Source organism: Ambystoma mexicanum, chromosome 12 (genome assembly GCF_040938575.1).
Source record: "Ambystoma mexicanum isolate Mex_15411 chromosome 12, UKY_AmexF1_1, whole genome shotgun sequence".
NCBI lineage: Eukaryota > Metazoa > Chordata > Amphibia > Caudata > Ambystomatidae > Ambystoma > Ambystoma mexicanum.
In genome coordinates this window covers 130,541,352-130,558,824 of record NC_090936.1, presented here as the reverse complement: position 1 = coordinate 130,558,824, position 17,473 = coordinate 130,541,352, and the positions used below count along the sequence as shown (strand labels likewise).

Sequence of the window (17,473 nt, the reverse complement as noted above, 5' to 3'; positions counted from 1 at the left end):
AGGACATATTACGACAATCTGAACATGTGACTTTAATGCACTATAGACTATATAGGCACCCTCCTCAGGTCCATATATCTTGAACTCCTATGGAGCATTCTTAAACTGATAACCCTAGACTGTGAACCCTCTAGGGACAGGATATTATGTACCTAACATGTATAGGGCAATGCACTTTTTGATGAAATGATGTGTGCACTTTTTGTAAATACTTTTTACTCTATATGTGGTAACATCTATGTTCAAAACAGGATTCTTATAGAGTTACAGATAGGCCCTTTGAACGGCCCCACCAATCGCCCTTTTCTATCCAAACATTGATATGTACTCACCCAACAGTTATCTTAAACTAGGCATCCCACTTTCCAGGTTGGGAGTATTAACCAATCTCTAAATACTATGCGACCGCTTGTGTAACCATCTCCATCGGTTCTGAAACTGCCTCGTTAGTTGTATTCAAGCTACTGGGCACTTCCATGCATAGGAATAACTAATTAGCTGCCCGGCACCTTTTTAGAGGTTTTAGATGATTGTGTCATTAGATACATTGCTTGCACGCACTCGCCTAGCATACGGATAGGGACTCTTTTTTTAGTCACATGTACATTTGTATGAGCGCTTTATGTGTTCTGTCGACAGAGCTCATATTTGGTAGTCTGGGTATGGTTGTATTTCCTGAAGCACAACCACAGCTGACGGCACGCGCGCATGCGTAATGTGACGTCATCTTGTGTCGAAACTACAGATTTCCCAAATACTTGTCTTCCCTTTATTCAACAGAGTAAGGCTAGTTTTTATGGACCTTGTTAGATTGCAATTATGTTGCAAGTAAATTATTGTGAGCAGATTCTTTAACATCACTCATTCACTCACCACCCGCGAATGACGTAATCCGTGCATGCACGGGATGACATCACAACAGGAGCACTATATAAACAAGACATCCGCTTCCTTAATGGCGTCGGATACCGTGTTGCAGCACCACCCCGTGGGACTTCTTCCTTTATGCCTCACTCTGATGACCTACAAGTAAGTTTCTTGGCAGCCACATTGGCTTGCCCATTGCCACTTACCAGATCTTAGCATGGCCCCGTTCTTTAGGGACCCTTTTTAGTTTAGTTATAGGACTTACATATATACATATATGTATATATTCTTTTTCTCTTCTTTTACCCTTTTTTGAATAGATCCTCATACTCCTGACTGCCCAACTCTGAAATCAAGACTCGGCGCTCCCGGCACGGGCATTGTCCGTCCACTCTTTTCGATTGGCCGCAATACCACAATAAGTTCGGTTCTACTTCATACCCACCTTTTACATTGTCTGAAATGGACCAACCTTAATGGTTCCTTTCAAATTTGTCTCGTTTAGGAATCCGGAGCGCATCTATGATGAGTGTCACCAACAGGACTATAAATCATTACTAGACAGTGACCAGGCTGAAGCCATATTACTACCGGCATGTAACGCTGGTATTCCGATAATCACTTAGTTGGTAAGGAGATGTACAAATTAGCGGTTGCATTTTTTGCTCTTTTATAAACATGGTAATTCATAGGACCTCACATATGCATACTAACAAAAATAGGCTGGCATCTAATCAGGAGAAATCCAGCTCAAACTTTCATTTGTTGAGCTTTCAATATCACAAGGCTAGCACTTTCTTTGCATTTTTTAATCTTTTCTTAACTTGGCACATGATTCTTAACTGGTTCAATAATGAATGCAACTTTAATTATCTTGGATAGACTTTGGTTTCAATAAGCATAATATGAGGGCATTTATGATCCCACTCAAATATTGTTTGTACAATCTAGAAGGGACTGATCTCTAATAGGAAGATTTTCTCGAGAAAGGTCTCATCTTTCACTGTAAAATTCATAATGAAGATTGAAATTGCAATGTTGTAACCATCATTTGCCCTAAAAAATATTCCATATGCACTCAAAATGTTTCATATGTACTTTTTCTAGAATCACTTATGCCCCTGATGAAGAGTGATTCTCACTCGAAACGCGTTGGGCCTACCCTGCACCTTCATCAATAAAAAGAACCGTTGTGATACTACATTGATGAATATTCATCTTTTGTTCTGCACAATTCTTGCAATTTACATTTTGTTAAATATTGACTTAAATACTGGAATAAGTATTATTTGAACGATTGTTTACATTACTGATATTGAAGTTTGTCTAGGTTATGTGCCAGGTGAATTGAACATCCATACACTTTTTTAGTGATTTTAATTGTACAGGAAGATCAATAGATGGGCAATTGTTGGCAAGCCTTTTCTGTGTCAAGGTGTGGCTGCTTGAGAATAGGTCATTTTCATATCCTAAAATGGAAAAAGGCAAGACAAGCATCCCAAGTCAATACGTAGCAGTAGATTTACCTATGATATGCTTAAAATAGACAAGATACAAAAGGCAACGGAGACCTATAAAAAAGGCATGCTATCAAGGATAGATTTCCTAGTCAAGTTGTATACTATCAAGGAGACCCATGTTTCAAAATAGTTTTTCTTCTATACAGGAAGACTAACCTGGAAAGACACACCTCATGAGACAGCCTCAAAAGACAACATGGCAATATTTAGCATCGTTTCCTCAGGCTATACCCAAAATAAAAACACCACCCTCACGAGGTAACTAGGTTCCAATTGTAAAAGGTAGAAGGGTGCTGCATGTTGTAAAAGGGTAGCTTTCACCAGAGGTACTTCACTGCCTATTAAACATGGGGAGTTGCAGGTGCAGGTGTGCAACCGTGAGGTGTCCTGCACCATCTCAAGCTGACACTGAGTTGGATTCCCCTTATCCGGAATTGGCTAGAAGACAGCAACGTCTAGTCCCGCTGTCATCTACAAATATTATGAGACTTAACGCGTGGTGCTGCATCACCTCATTTGAAACCATCAGGTGGATTAATTTATAAGACATGCCATCCACCTACTTGCAGAAACACAGGAGTGGTGGGCAAAGGGGGCCCTTACACACACACCTTGGAGAGTGCCGTCTGAACTTTGCTGCTGAGTAGGAGAAGGACTGTGAAACATTTGCAAAACTGATTCTTCTCCCAAAAATGATGTAGTTGAACTGTGTCCCACAACACCTTTGTGGACAACCTGCATAAAATCACTCTAACTGCCTTTATCAACCATTAACCTGCAAAATACAACTCATCTGATGGTTATTTTCAAAACAGGATACAGGTTTATTTACACTGTCACAGATGGCATAACATTACACTGAGCCTGCAGACAGTCCAATGGTTTAATATTACTGTTGCAACAAGTATGGACTGTTATTGATGCAATGAGTAAAGAAAGAATGTTATTGATCTGAGGCACTGGCTAACCCAGGGGTTTGGGAAAGGGCACAAGGGCCATTCCTCTCTTTCGTCTCTCCTGGGTTACCAACCCTAACTTCGGTGTCTGTTACCCTGAGTCAGTACTATGGCTCGGTAATCCTTACTGTCTATGATCTTCCTACGCTACTCGTGGCCTCCCTAAATGTTGGCTGTCTTGCCTCCCTCAGGGGCTTCCTATCTTTCCCTACACTAACCCTGCTCAGTGTTCTAACAGAGATAGGGAATGGTGCCTTTCACTTACTCGTTTTGAGACACCTAAAGCCAAGCATGTTCACGCACAGCTTGCTCTTTCTACTTCCACCTTTTCGACTCCTCCCTGCTACGCCTTCTGCCCTTCGTTGTGTCACGCCGCCTACCTCCTGCTTTCACCCTTTCATATTAACTCTTCTCCTTTTCCTCCCTCTATTACCATCACTCTTCCTCCCACTACTCTCTGTCCACTACTACTACTCCTCCACAAACACCCTCCTTTCACCAAAAAACATTCACTAAACACTCACTCTTTACACTAACTTCTATCCACCTGCCACCCACATATGCACACTCAATCCACAATACCCTTACACTTACTAAGCCAATACCTTATCTTTCTTCAATAAACGTCACCACACTCAACCACTCCTTCCTGCTGGTCTCTTGGTCCACTACCCTGCACTGCTGACCTCAACCGCATAACACACGCTTCATGTCCCCTGCTTAAACCCCTCTGCCCCCACCAGATTGGCCCGCTTTCCCTAGCCAATCCTGATCCATCTTCCCATCCTGGGAGGTGTGTGCGCAAGGGGAAGTATTTAAAAGGGTGTTAAGTCTCACCTGAAGGTGTTACATTAAAAACAGTTATTAAATATGGGGCAAATCCCCACCCACCTTCACTGTGTGGGCTCTGTGTAACCCTGGTAAAACAAGTTCTTCAGGGGTGGCACGGGTTGTGTCTCAACATTCTTTGGTGGTCCAGGGGGTCAGCTTGTGTATGTGACTATTCGTCGGTGTTTCTGGGTCTCCACGCTCTGTTTTCCAGAACGTCGCATTGGTCTGCGGCTATCTCCGGCAGCTCGCTCTCTCCCCTCTAGAGCGGGTCAGTGTTGACTCGGCTACACTTGGGTCTCTTCGCTGCTGCGGCCGACACTGCTGCCCCGCACTGCTGCCACATCTGGTAAGCAGTTGATCTTGGCGTTTCAGTTTCTCATTCTCTTCCATCTTGACGAATCTCTGCAAATAAAAGAAAAAACTGGCGAGCACTTTGGAATATAGGTATCACGTGAGATACAGAGGTACTGCAAGACAATACTCTGACACTAGGGAAAGGGTAAGGATTGGGTTTCTGCCAGTTCTCCCCCATTAGGGTCAGGGCTAGCTTTCGCTAAGCTTTTGGCCGACCTCCCCCCTCATGACAAAGCCACAGAACTGGCCTTGTAACAACTGCTAGATGTGGAGTAGGTGTACAAAGCACAATAACTTGTTCGTTTAAATCTCTCAATAGGCTCTGCAGTTATTACTTCCAGTGTGCTGTGCATGGATTCCCAACTTCACTGATGTGTGCAGCCTTCTATTTCTGAAAGAAATGCCCCCAATGTCTCCACAATACTTATAGTCCAAAGAGTGTCTGCTGTGGCAAAGCTAGACTCGTTTCCCTTATGTATATTCTCTGCAGTATAGTATACATGCTATGATTGTTAGAAGGAAGGGTGGGAAAAGGAGGGGAGGAGCAACGAACATGAAAGATCATTCAAAACGCATTGCCCGTGAACATGTTGAGACAAAGTGTGTGCGAGATGCACGTTCTAAGGTTGAAAATGCGTGCGTGCGTGCATGTGATGCCATAGCGCCACTTCTTCATAACATTCTACCACACTGGACAGCTGGCAAAGCTGCAAAGAGTATGGGCATATGCATGGGACAGGTTAAATCCAGGCAAGGTCAGAGTTCATGTTTAGGTATATGAAAGGGTAAAGTATGTGCCCTTAATGATACAGCAATAAAATGCAACCTTAAGACAGTTGCACAACGCTACCAAGTAGAGTCTTTAATGAGGCTCTACAGAGGTTGTAATAAACCTAATTAGATCAATTTAGAAATCATAAAAATATGTTATAGTACATTAACTTTATAATTCCAACAGGTTTCGTCTTGTAATGGTATACACAGCGTGAATTCTAAAGCAAAGCATGCTTCGTGCAATTGTAACAACTGCCACATGAAAATAAGATTAATGTTGCATAATTATTTATATTTGTTTATAAAACCTCTGCTAACTTTAAGGAGGACAGATTACAACACAAAATATATGGACATTTGTTTGAATTTAGTAATTACCCTATAAAAACATGAACACTTTTCTACATAGCGCTTAAAGACGATTTCTCCTGCCACAAGCACTGCAAAGTGGGTTTTATTCATGAATTGCACACTATTTATCAGCCTCGGATTAATGAAGTCCACCTTGCCAAGACTCCAGCATGCCTCTGCAGGTAGCACACTCACACCCCTGAAGGAGGGAGTGCGACAAAGTCCGATGTTGCAGGTTAGAGGATGAAAATGAGGTGACTTTTGGGGCCGAGTCCACACTCACTACATGAGAAAGGCCGCGGGGGGCGGGGAGGGGTAAATGGTGGCTATCCAGGTGTCTGTGCTCTGCCATGACGGCTAAAACTAGTTCCAAACTCAAGTGTGGACAGGGCCCCGCTGACAGACAGATCCTAGGGCCACTGGACTGCCCAGAATCCCTGTGCTACTGGAGAAGGGAGAAGCCCATCAGGGATGACGCCCCCATGGAGTTACTGGTCATATAGGTCTGGGCAAACAGACTAATAGATGTCCCTGTTCTGAATGTTGGTGAATGTTCTATTTTTGTTCAATCAATCATTTTATTTAATGTTCAGTACATTCCAAATTTAATTCCCATCGTTCACACTTGAACGATGGGTACCCGAGGGCAAGAATTGTGTGCTAGATTGATTTCATTATTTAATCAAATGCATTTCATATGAATTCATTTTATATAATTGAGGTTGTTCTACTTGCATAGTGTGCTACTTTGCATTGTGAATTGCAATAAAAAAAAACACATTTTCAGAATGATGTGTTACATATAAACATTCTCAAGTCGGCCAGAGTCACAGCGGAGGCAGTGGGAAGAGACGGCAGACATGCACCGGCTAGCCGTAGATGGAGGACCAGGTAGGTGGCAGGTAGATTGAACAGAAGAAAACAGACTTGTGAAAAAACGGAAAGCAGGAGATTGTTGTAGCAACAGTGCTCGCATTAATTGGGCTGGATCTGGCCGGAATCCAGGGTCTGCCAAAAAATGTCAACCCGGATCTCGGACCGGGCTCCCCAACGCGGGGAAATCGGTGTGCACTCCACATTTATTTTAGAACACTGCAGTGTCTCATGTTTTAACTATGCAGTGGGGGGCCAGGATTTGAAACATGGTCGCTAGGTTCAGGGGCGAAACACTTCCCCACAAGACCACTCGAGGGTCTGAGCAGGTCCCTGTGAAATCCCCTCTTCATATTGCGCTCTACAGTAAATACTGATGTTTTTTAGGTTTAAAGGGTGTGCACACTTTATACTTTGCTGACGACATTATCCAAACTAGACTATTTTCAGGTGTTAATGATTAATCTACTGAGAGGCAAATGATTGGGGGAACTGAAAGAGGGGGTGGTTAAGTAAAATGCTGACTCATTCACTACCCGCTACAAGTTGGGTGGGATCCCACAGCCAAAAACGTCAATTTCCATCACTGTGTAGCAAGTAACCGGAGCTTCGGTATTGAGCAATTCCATTGGGAAGCAGACAACCCCACTAAACAGGGCATAAATGGGTTGGGTATTCGGGGTGAACCAGGTGCGCAGCTTTAGTACCCCTAATCCAGCCTACACTGTGAATCGCCACCCGTGGACTCTGAGTGCACACGCGCAAGAAGTAGAGTGATTCATGCGGACACTGCTCCTAGAGTCTGTATGAGGCTTGGTGGAACCCTGGTGGTTTTTGCCATGTCATCATGAAGTTGACAAAGATAGGGTGACATTGGAAGATGGGGACTGAAAACACCCGAATGGTGAGGTGGGGGAGTGGTGTCCATCATACAAAGTCTTGGATATTAAAAGAAGGGCCTGCATCTGTCTGGGAGGGAGTGGAAACTGAAGTTCCCAGGGCCAAGGAGGAAGAGATGGTGATTGGAAGTAAACACCATGGACACACAAACCCACATACATACATTGTTTTTAAACATCAAAACTAATTTTGATTACATTGTAGTGCAAGTTGTGTGTAGACCCTACTTCCTTCGCCAGCCCACCTACTTCTGCAACTGACTGCCAGTACGAGCGTACCCTGATGTTTTCTGAACTTGTGATCCTCCTTTCATCAGTAATTCACATTCCCCCCACCCCCGTAAACCCGCAGCCCCCCCAAGTTGTTAACTTGTGAACAATAGAGGAGCGGCCCCTTGACGTAGATGCCTGCAAAGAAATGTTTTGTAAGGTGTAAAAAGAACACAACATATACCGAGGCTTAGGAGGGAAATAAAATAGATATTTTTCCGACGAGCACCAAAAGCAGCACTGCTCATCATTCCGAAATATCCAAAATGTCATCTAATTTGAAGGCCAATAGGTAGACTTCCTTATTTTTAGGGTTATTGCAACTCTATTTTTACTGTGACTGTAGTGGGACACATTTGGTGTTCTTTGGACGAGGTAACGTTCTTCGTGCGCGCCATTGGAGTTAGAAGTACCCCATGCATAACTGCCAGCAAATCTAAGTTTCAACATCCGTCATAGAAACCCCAGGAATAACCGGAATAGCCCGCTGCATGAGAACACTGTGGCTACAGACAGTATACATGGGAGTGTAGCTTTCTTAAGGTATTCGTGGAATGGTGCATAAATGCCAGTACATTTTCTGTACTATACATATTAGGTCACACTTGATATTTTCCTCTCACACCCTCATGCTTCTTGCCCTGGCAATCTCTACTTTCTTTCCCTTCTTTCCACTCTCCCCTCTTCACTTCATTCCACGTCCCACTTTCTCCCCCTACCTCTTGTTATCAACTCTAATGTTCTTCCGTCTTTTACTAATCTCTCTTCTACTACACTCGACTTCTCTCGCCCTCCACACTCCGACCTCTCTCCCCTCTACACTCCGACCTCTACACTCCTACTGTGCACTCCCCTCTACACTCCTATGCTCTCACCTCCTTTTACTCTCCAACTACTCTCACCTACCACTCCCACCACTCTACGCTCCACCCCTCCACACCTTCTTCCAGTCACTCTACTTTCACTCTCTTAATCAGCTTCCTCACCACTCAGCCGCACTGGCTCCCTTAAACTCTCTCTAATCCCCTCACTCCACTTCCTACCATACATGCACTCTCACACCAAAGTACCACTTTCAGTCACCAACCATCACCACACGTTCACTATGACCATTCTCCACACTTGCATGAACCATCCTTCCCCTTCCTGGTCTCTCGGTCTCCCTTCTCCTCACCTAAACAACCTGCACTGCCCAGTTTACCCTGATTTCTTTTATGCTCCTCCTCCCCCTCGTATTGGCCATGGTGCCCGCCTGCTTACCCAGGCCAATTGCTAGTTTGTTTTGGGGGTCATGGTAAACAGGTGGGAGTGTAAAATGCCTCTGAACCGCCCCCCCCCCGTCTCCAATGTTGGTCCACCGCTGTTTTTCCAATGGCGGCCTGTGGCAAATCGTCCCCTTTAAACGTGTATGATCCTCAAGCGTAGGCCTGCCGGAGCGCTTCAATGTCAGCCCACGACAAACGGTCATTTTCCAAGTTTTTAGCCACAAAGTATGGATCTTCCTGATTCAGGTGTGCTGCGTGCATCGCTTCACGGCTCTGCTGTTCACCACCAGCTCTCTCGCCGCTGGGTTGCTTGTTCCATCCCCGGTCCCACAGACCTCTGGATGCTGAAGTCCTGAAAGAAAAGGAACGAGAACACTGGCCAGGAGAGGGCACAGAGGTATGGTGTGATAACAAGTGATACTTGACATTTGCAGTGAGAAACAGGAAGAAGGGGCAGAGACTGGGACCCTCCCAACTCCCCAACTCCCTCAACCCGACTCTGGGCAGGACTGGCTCTCGCAAAAACCATGGTAGGCTACCTGCCCCATTTTGATAAGGGTGCCCCCTCCCCTCTGACAGTTTCAGCTCCCTGACCTTGTCACATTATGAAAACTATCTTCAGTCGCTTGATTTTAGCACAATGCAGCATTCCAAAACACACACATGAATTAAGGTACTTTGTTTGTAAAAATTATTATTAATATGTTATTATTTTGTAACGATCAGTAGTAACATTCATTTTATTGAGATAATTTAACTGCGATTTATACAAGTTGAAATAGAAAAAATATCTGCATGGGGAGAATATAGGAGTCATTTTGCCAAATATGTTAATTGTATACAGGGGACCACCAATGGTTTCACTCGCGTGTTGCAGGTCCGCTGCATTCAATTTCTAACACTTCCAAAGAGGAGTGTAAAAGTAAAATCGACTTTAGTCTTCACTTTTACTCTCAGCTTTGCGAGAAATACAACACAGACTGCAAATGCGCTTGGCAGGCGCCATTTTAGAATGGGTTCCGATGGAATTCACCTGCTCATAAGCAGGTGCTGATGAGAGGCATGTTCCATTGGAAGCGGTTTGTTTTACATCAGCATGAACATCTCATGCAGGCGTAAACCCAAATGCTCTTCCGCGATGAAGGAGGAAGGCAAAGCAGAGACGCCATCTCCACTATGCTGCCCTCTAACGCCTCGGAACGGTAGCAAAATGTGCAAGAGCGCAAAAAAGCAAAGTGTAAAACCAACTTATGCTTTACGTTTATGCTCCGGCACATTGCAAAATGACCCCACGCATATGCCCCCAAAAAAACTAAACTGTTGGTTTTGCCAATGCTTTTTTTATTTGTTTTTGGTTCAATTACATAAAAGTAGAACCTTTACAAAAGAATTAAAAAAAACATAAAATTTACAGATTTTGCATTTACAATTTACATTTTTTATCAATTTAGGTAAGTGAAATTATTCAATTTCGTCTATTTACATTTTCAGATAAAAAGAATCATATCAAATAAAAACAGACATCTAATTATGAAGACTAAGCAGTTGCACAAGGTAACCAACTCAAAAACCAACGGTTTATGAGTGCCTTGCATCATGCGAGCCCAAAGGAATTCCAAGCACTCCTCAAATTCAATATTAACAAATTTCATCAAACGATTCGTTCTAATTAATTTAAAATGAGGGCATTCAAGAATCAAATGCTTCATAGTTTCCATGGGCTCATTACATGACGGAAAGCGACATTTAGTTAATTTGCTCTCACCTTCATGTTTCCAATTTGCAATTCTTTCCCTAGTATGGAATAAGTTCAACCTATATCGTATATAAGTATTCCTACTGTGATTACAAGGGAATAAGACAACATGATCATATCTTGGAGTACGTTGCTTGAGAAAGTCACCATACTCTTTATACAATTTGTAGGTCGAGATATTTTCTATAGTCACCCGCCAATCCAATTCAAAGAGCTTCTTTTTTGCATAGCCTGGACGCTGGTGGACATCATCAATAGAAATGTTTAATGAATTCAAATAATTGTTGCATTTTATGATGATATTGTAAAAAAGAAGCGGAAAAGGATGAGTCCAGCATAACCTTTAGATCTTCATATAAAGAATTCTTTGGCGGAAAATTGATTTTTTCATAATTGGATAGTTGGCGCCATTTCCAGCGTCCAGACAATGCCACTAGTCCAAGTTTGTGGCGAATTATAGCATTTGGTACAGACATGGGGAGGCGCATTACAATCTTAATAATTGATCCCTGTGTGTAGTCTAAGAATGCACTCAAGTCACAAAGACACATGTCGAGAGAGTACAAGATGACACTTTCTATTTTCAAGGTTAGAAAGTCAATCATAGGTGTTAACGAAAATGTACAATATTTGGCATATATTATTTTAAGTTGAGATGTAAGAGGTCTGGTCTTATTTCTGATAAGATCTACCCATGCCTTGATCGAGGTTTGAGATGAAAGCTTGTACCCCAAATAAGTTGCACTAATAGTAATAGGTATTTGAGTCTTCATAATATACCATTTGCAACGTTTGGTGTTTGTTGTGTTACCAAATAACATGATAGCCGTTTTTGCTGGATTAGGTGTCAAATTATGCGCCACTGCAAATTCCTCAAAAAGGAGTAACTTTGTTTGTAATCCAGCCGGAGTGGGGTCAAACATGATAATATTGTCTGCAAAAGCAACCCATTGTAGGCGAAGGGCCCCAATTTTAACAGAGAACAGGTTACTATATTTCCATTCCGCATCCAGGTCTGGAAGTTATAAATTAAAGAATGTTGCCGCAAGGTTACATCCTTGTTTCAGACTGAGAAATGTAGGGATTGGCTGAATAGTTCTACCGTCATCAGCAATTTTTACTTTGTACGAGGTGTTTGTATGAAGTTTAATGAACCAGTAGATCAGTACCATTGGAATTCCCATGTTCGTCATTTCCGTCCATAAGAGGTTTCTGACTACATTATCAAACACTGCTGACATGTCTATCATGGCTAAATAGACGGATAAGAGTTCTTTCGTCTTGTACCCGCTATCATATGAGCCATAATGGTAGCGTTTAGAGTAGTACTCATACCTTTCCTGAAGCCTATTTGATATTTCGAGCAGAGATTGTTTTTGGCTATAAATTTTTCAAGGTCGTACAAGAGAAGGATTGCGAACAATTTCGCATCTGTATCAATTAAAGAAATTGGCCGATAGTTATGAGGTAAAGTCGGATCGTCCTTTTTAAATATTGGAATAATAGTTTCTGATACCCATGATGAAGGGAGAGACCCTAAATTAATGATAGAATCGAATTTAATTTTCAGGATTGCAGCCCAGAAGTCAGGGTTAGCTTCATACAGGCATGGCGGAAGGCCGTCTGGACCAGCTGGTTTCGAGTAAGATAGTATGGAGATCGCCCATTTAAGGTCTTCAAGTGACCATTCTAAACGGGTAATCTTGCTATAGCACAGTGTTACACATGGGATGGACTCAAATTTCGTTCGAATCTGAAATTTGGCTGTTATGTAGTCTTGCCACCTTTGATCACATATACAATTCGATATATCCAGGACAACCTTTTTATCAACACTTTTAATTGTTCGCCAAATTGTTTGAGTATCCTGTGATGAAATAGATCGAATAAAATCACAGTTATCTCTATTATATTTAAGAATGCGAATGTGCTTGAGATTGCACTTGTATGCCTTCAAAATTTGTGAGCGCTTCCTCCCACATGATATTACATCCAACAGCATTGACTTAAGTTGGCATAGTGCCTTATTTTTCTCCCTTTTTAGACACTTACAGTTGAAGTCAAAGGGGTGGGGATGATTTACCTTAATATATCTCTTGCTAAAAAGGATAAGTGTGTTATTAATCAATTCAGAAAAATGATTAATCAATTGCATATCCATTTTCGTATTTGAGTAAACGAGTGATCGTATTTTAAAAAGAGACATGACTAACAAATTGCTGACACAAACCATGGCTCCACCTAATGGGGAGACAAGGACGATCAATCTCTACCAGAGCCAAGGCTGGCTCCACGGCAGCAATTTACACTCCAATTTCAAGGTGCATGAAATGCGTGCGTGATTACTAGATTAAATATTACTGGTATGGAGAAGAGATATAAGAAAAGCGAGAGTTCGGGAGACATATATGAAATCAATCATTGAAGATTTAATACCCCGGGACCAAGTACACTGCGTTTTGGAGTCTTCATTCACGACCATATCCATATCCATATCCCAGTCATTTAATAACTCTCTAAATTTAGCCCCCCTGCCAATTGATAAACTAGAGGCTTTAAATAACCCCATCTCGGTTGGATCTCGAACATCACAATTAAAGTCGCCACCAATGATTATTTCTAGAGATTGATGTTGGTTGGATATGTTCTCTAAACAATCGTCTAATTCGTCCAACATTGCGTCAATCGTAATGTCAGCAGGCTTCCAGTAAAGGGACAATATTGAAATTGCAGAACATTTAGGCAGTTTGGTCTCCAACAATACACCAAGCAGACTTGCCGATTCCCATATCCATTTAGATTGAAGGTTAACAGAGTTATTTATTGAAATTGCAAGGCCCCCACGTGGCCGCCCTTGAAGGGATCTTTTTGCAAGCATACAATACGTGGTGAACCCCGGAATTGTGAAGGAACGTAATTTCATTGTTTCTTGTAGCAATAGGATAGTTGGCTGATTCTCGGACAGACGTGATGAGAACCAGCCAGTAAAGTTAGCAAAGCCACACTATTCCATGATAAGACCTTTAATAGTGAATTTGCAGGATGCTATGAAGTGGAAGGCAGGTTTTTCGACCCCAAGATAGCAGTAAGCATAGGTACAAGCCATGGAATACTTTTTGCTGTTGCAACATGAGTCATTAACGCCTGGAGGTCCACATCAGCACTATTGTTAGCATTTTCATCAAGCAAACTTGTCATCAATGTCTCAGCAATAGCAGGATTAATGTATGCCAAGAAATCATCTGCAGTTGTTGTCAATTCAAAGGTTGATAAGCTAAATCCTTGATTTTTTAACTCCTCTCGATTGAACCAAAGGAACTTCAGAATGGACTCAGAACTCAGATAGCATGCAGCTCTGCAATTGTTAGACTGGGCTATAGAAACTCTCAGAATGTCTTCTGACTTTACCATTCTCAGTTGTGGGATTCGAGAAAATAAATCTAGAATGAAAGATCGATTTATTTGCTTCCCAGCAGTGGAGATCTTATCCCCTTCAAGGCCAACAAGAAAGAGTTTTTTATCTGATTCAGATGAATACTGTGGAGTTGTTTCTTCTATTCGTATAGAGGGAAGGTTTTCTTCCCTAATCATCTGTGATGAAAGTAATGGACGCACATTAGTTGATGGTATCTCCTTCAGAGAATCCTCATATAACACCTTTCTAAGCATTTCAAGAATGTCATAGTGAGAGTTCTCCAAAGTGTTCCGCTCTATACAAGGAGGGAGGATCATTTCCACTCTGGTCAACTCCAGTGTGAGCGAAATTGCGGATTTCGATTTAATTTCAGCATTTCCAGAGCCATCCTCAAGGATTTTCCTGGAGGTTTCGGATAACTCCAGAGGGAGCTTCACGAGATCTTCCTTGGAATTTTTTTCCGTAAGAGCCCTGCTAAGAGCAGGGCCATGTATGGAGATTCGATTTGGAGCATAAGTAGTTTTTAAGGGGGCGCTCTGAATTAAGTGATTTATCTTCAGAGTGGCGGGAGGTCCGATGATGCACTCAATAGCTGCAGAAGGGACCATATCTTTACCAATTGATATGTTTGGAGAGAGAGTCTTAGGTAGACCCGGAGCAATATCAAGATGAAAAACCTTACCCTTGCCATTTACCATGTTCAAGAGGTTCGGGTGATTAATGGTGTTCTGTTGTTAAAACGACCCGTTGTGGGCCTGAAGTCTCGGTACACACAGCACTATATGATTTTCGCTTGGGCAAGAAGGAATCATTGGTGACTTCAGTATTGTAAGTGTCATTAAGCTGTGTGTCTATAAGATCTTTCCTAGATGTGCAGTGTCTTCCTGAAATCGGAGAATAACTGAGCAAGTTTATTTTTGGATTGAGCGTGGAAATAGTTTCTAGCATTTTTTCCTCCTTAGCATTTTCTCCTGTTTCACTATTAAGGCGAGAGGCTTTAGTAGGAGTATTGATTTTAGGAGATTTGACATTAGACGATTTCACAGAATCCATTAATTCTTTTGATATAGGTACACTGTTCTTAATTCGAGATATTACTTTTGATTTCGTACTTGGGGTCGGGATAAGAGCCTCTTGACTTTCTTTGGATAATTGGCCAAGGTCAATACTTTCCTCGTCAGAAATTGATATCGCAGTTTCTTGGTGGGTGGTCTGAGATCCATCAGACAGCTGCGATATAGAGGTATTGATCATGTTATTCCGTTTTTCTTTGGCCAATGCTTCTTTTCTCCTCTTAGCGTATCGCTTCACTGCTCTTAAATGAGTCTTTTTTGCACGACGAGATAAGAAGGAGAGATTTTCGTCACTAGACAAGCCTTCATTATCTTTCTGCTGCTGTTCATTAAGAGCTTTCACCAAGGTCGAAGGACTATCCGGTGAAACAGTAGCTATGTCCAACTTAGCAAGATGAGTAGATATTATCGCATTCATACCTTCAATTGATAGTTTAAGTTCTTTAATTTCGTTGGTACAATTGCACTGTGGCAGAAGCGTTAGGCACCAGAGGAGATGAGAGCAAGGCCTCATTACAATATTGGGTACCTTTCTCACTTGTGGTGGATCAGTGTTCATACGCTGATTGTTTAATGTTCTTAGGGTGTCTGCTGCAATGATAAATCCTTCAATCTTATCCATTTGGGAACCTAAGTGATGCAAAGTCTTTTTTACATCCTTCAATTCAAAGTGGGTTAAATCATGGCCCTTATCCAGTAAGTCAAGTATTTTTATCATAACTGGGAAGGTACATGGAGATCGTGAAGACCTTTCCATGGAATCAATAGGACCCTCTGACAGTTCATTTTGAGTCGGCTTAATGAACACATCCATAGGGTCCGGGGAATATGATAGACGCGGTGGCTGTAGTTCATAGTTGGGTTCATGAAGGCTGTCCCTATTAGGGTCATTTACGAAACTTTGCTCACCCATAGTATGTTGGTTTACCCGTGGATTCGTTTCCAAGGGTCCATAGGCAAGAGGAGTTAACATACCAATAGCACAGGAGACCTGTGCATCAAGGGCAGCCATATTTTTTATGGTCGAGTCATGTTGATCATTAATGGATAAGTTGGGTGTCGGGGATTCAGAACAACTTCTGTAGGCTTCCTCTTGGGGGCGGCCTACAGGGCTATTCGGTTTCCCATGTGAAGGAGAAAGTGCAGAAAGTGAATTTTCTGTAGCATGTACCATAACCCCATGCGGTGGAAATCTAGGCACAACCGTCTGCTCACCCAAAGTACCTGGACTCATTGTTTCTGGAACATAAGGTTCAATGTAAGAGGTGCGGCCATGGCAAAACTGCGAATCGATTCTCAAAGATGTAAATGAAAGAGTACCAAGTTCGTTGGCTTTACTCCGTAAACCGCCTGCCATTGTTACACGTGCCGCAGTAATTTAAGAAAGTGTACAGAGAGTGAGAACTCGCAAATCTTAATTTGATGTATGTTGAATAAAGTTTATCTCAGTACAGTGATAATGGAAGCAACATATATTCAAGTTTAAAGTGAGCACGATGGAAAAAAGCTCAAACAGACTCACCAATCTAGAGTCAGTTGCAGGACCAAGTACTCTCCTCCAGCAAGTACCAAAAAACAGATTCCAGTTAATAACTAAACTACAGAAACACCGAAGCAGCGAACAGCAAACAGCGCTACTTTGAGCGCGAACTTCGATGCGCGCGCGCAGATGCGCGCACGAGTCTGTAAAAGTAGGCTTCTGGGAAAGGGGGCAGAGCCACCTATATAAATACAAATATGTACTATATTAGTATTTTAGAAGATTATATGTGACATATATAGAAGCATATATAATGTCCTTTGTATTCTTGATGGGAAAATACCATGAAGGTCCAGTGGAAAAGAGTGATGGAAGTCGTAGTCCTTGTGCAGCAGCGATTCCCAACAGCAAACAGCGCTACTTTGAGCGCGTACTTCGATGCGCGCGCATGCAAATGCGCGCACAAGTCTGTAAAAGTAGGCTTCTGGAAAGGGGACGGAGCCACCTATATAAATACAAATATGTACTATATTAGTATTTTAGAAGATATGTGACATATATAGAAGCATATATAATGTCCTTTGTATTCTTGATGGGAAAATACCATGAAGGTCCAGTGGAAAAGAGTGATGGAAGTCGTAGTCCTTGTGCAGCAGCGATTCCCAACAGCAAACAGCGCTACTTTGAGCGCGTACTTCGATGCGCGCGCAAGTCTGTAAAAGTAGGCTTCTGGGAAAGTGGGCGGAGCCTCCATGAAGGTCCAGTGGAAAAGAGTGATGGAAGTCGTAG

General features: G+C 42.4%; 1 protein-coding gene across 6 annotated transcripts in view; it reads right to left on the bottom strand.

Annotated features, from left to right (window-relative positions):
- The window catches only part of ARHGAP8 (Rho GTPase activating protein 8), a 664,042-nt gene that overhangs the window by 170,226 nt on the left and 476,343 nt on the right, over window positions 1-17,473 (bottom strand). The window lies entirely within an intron of this gene.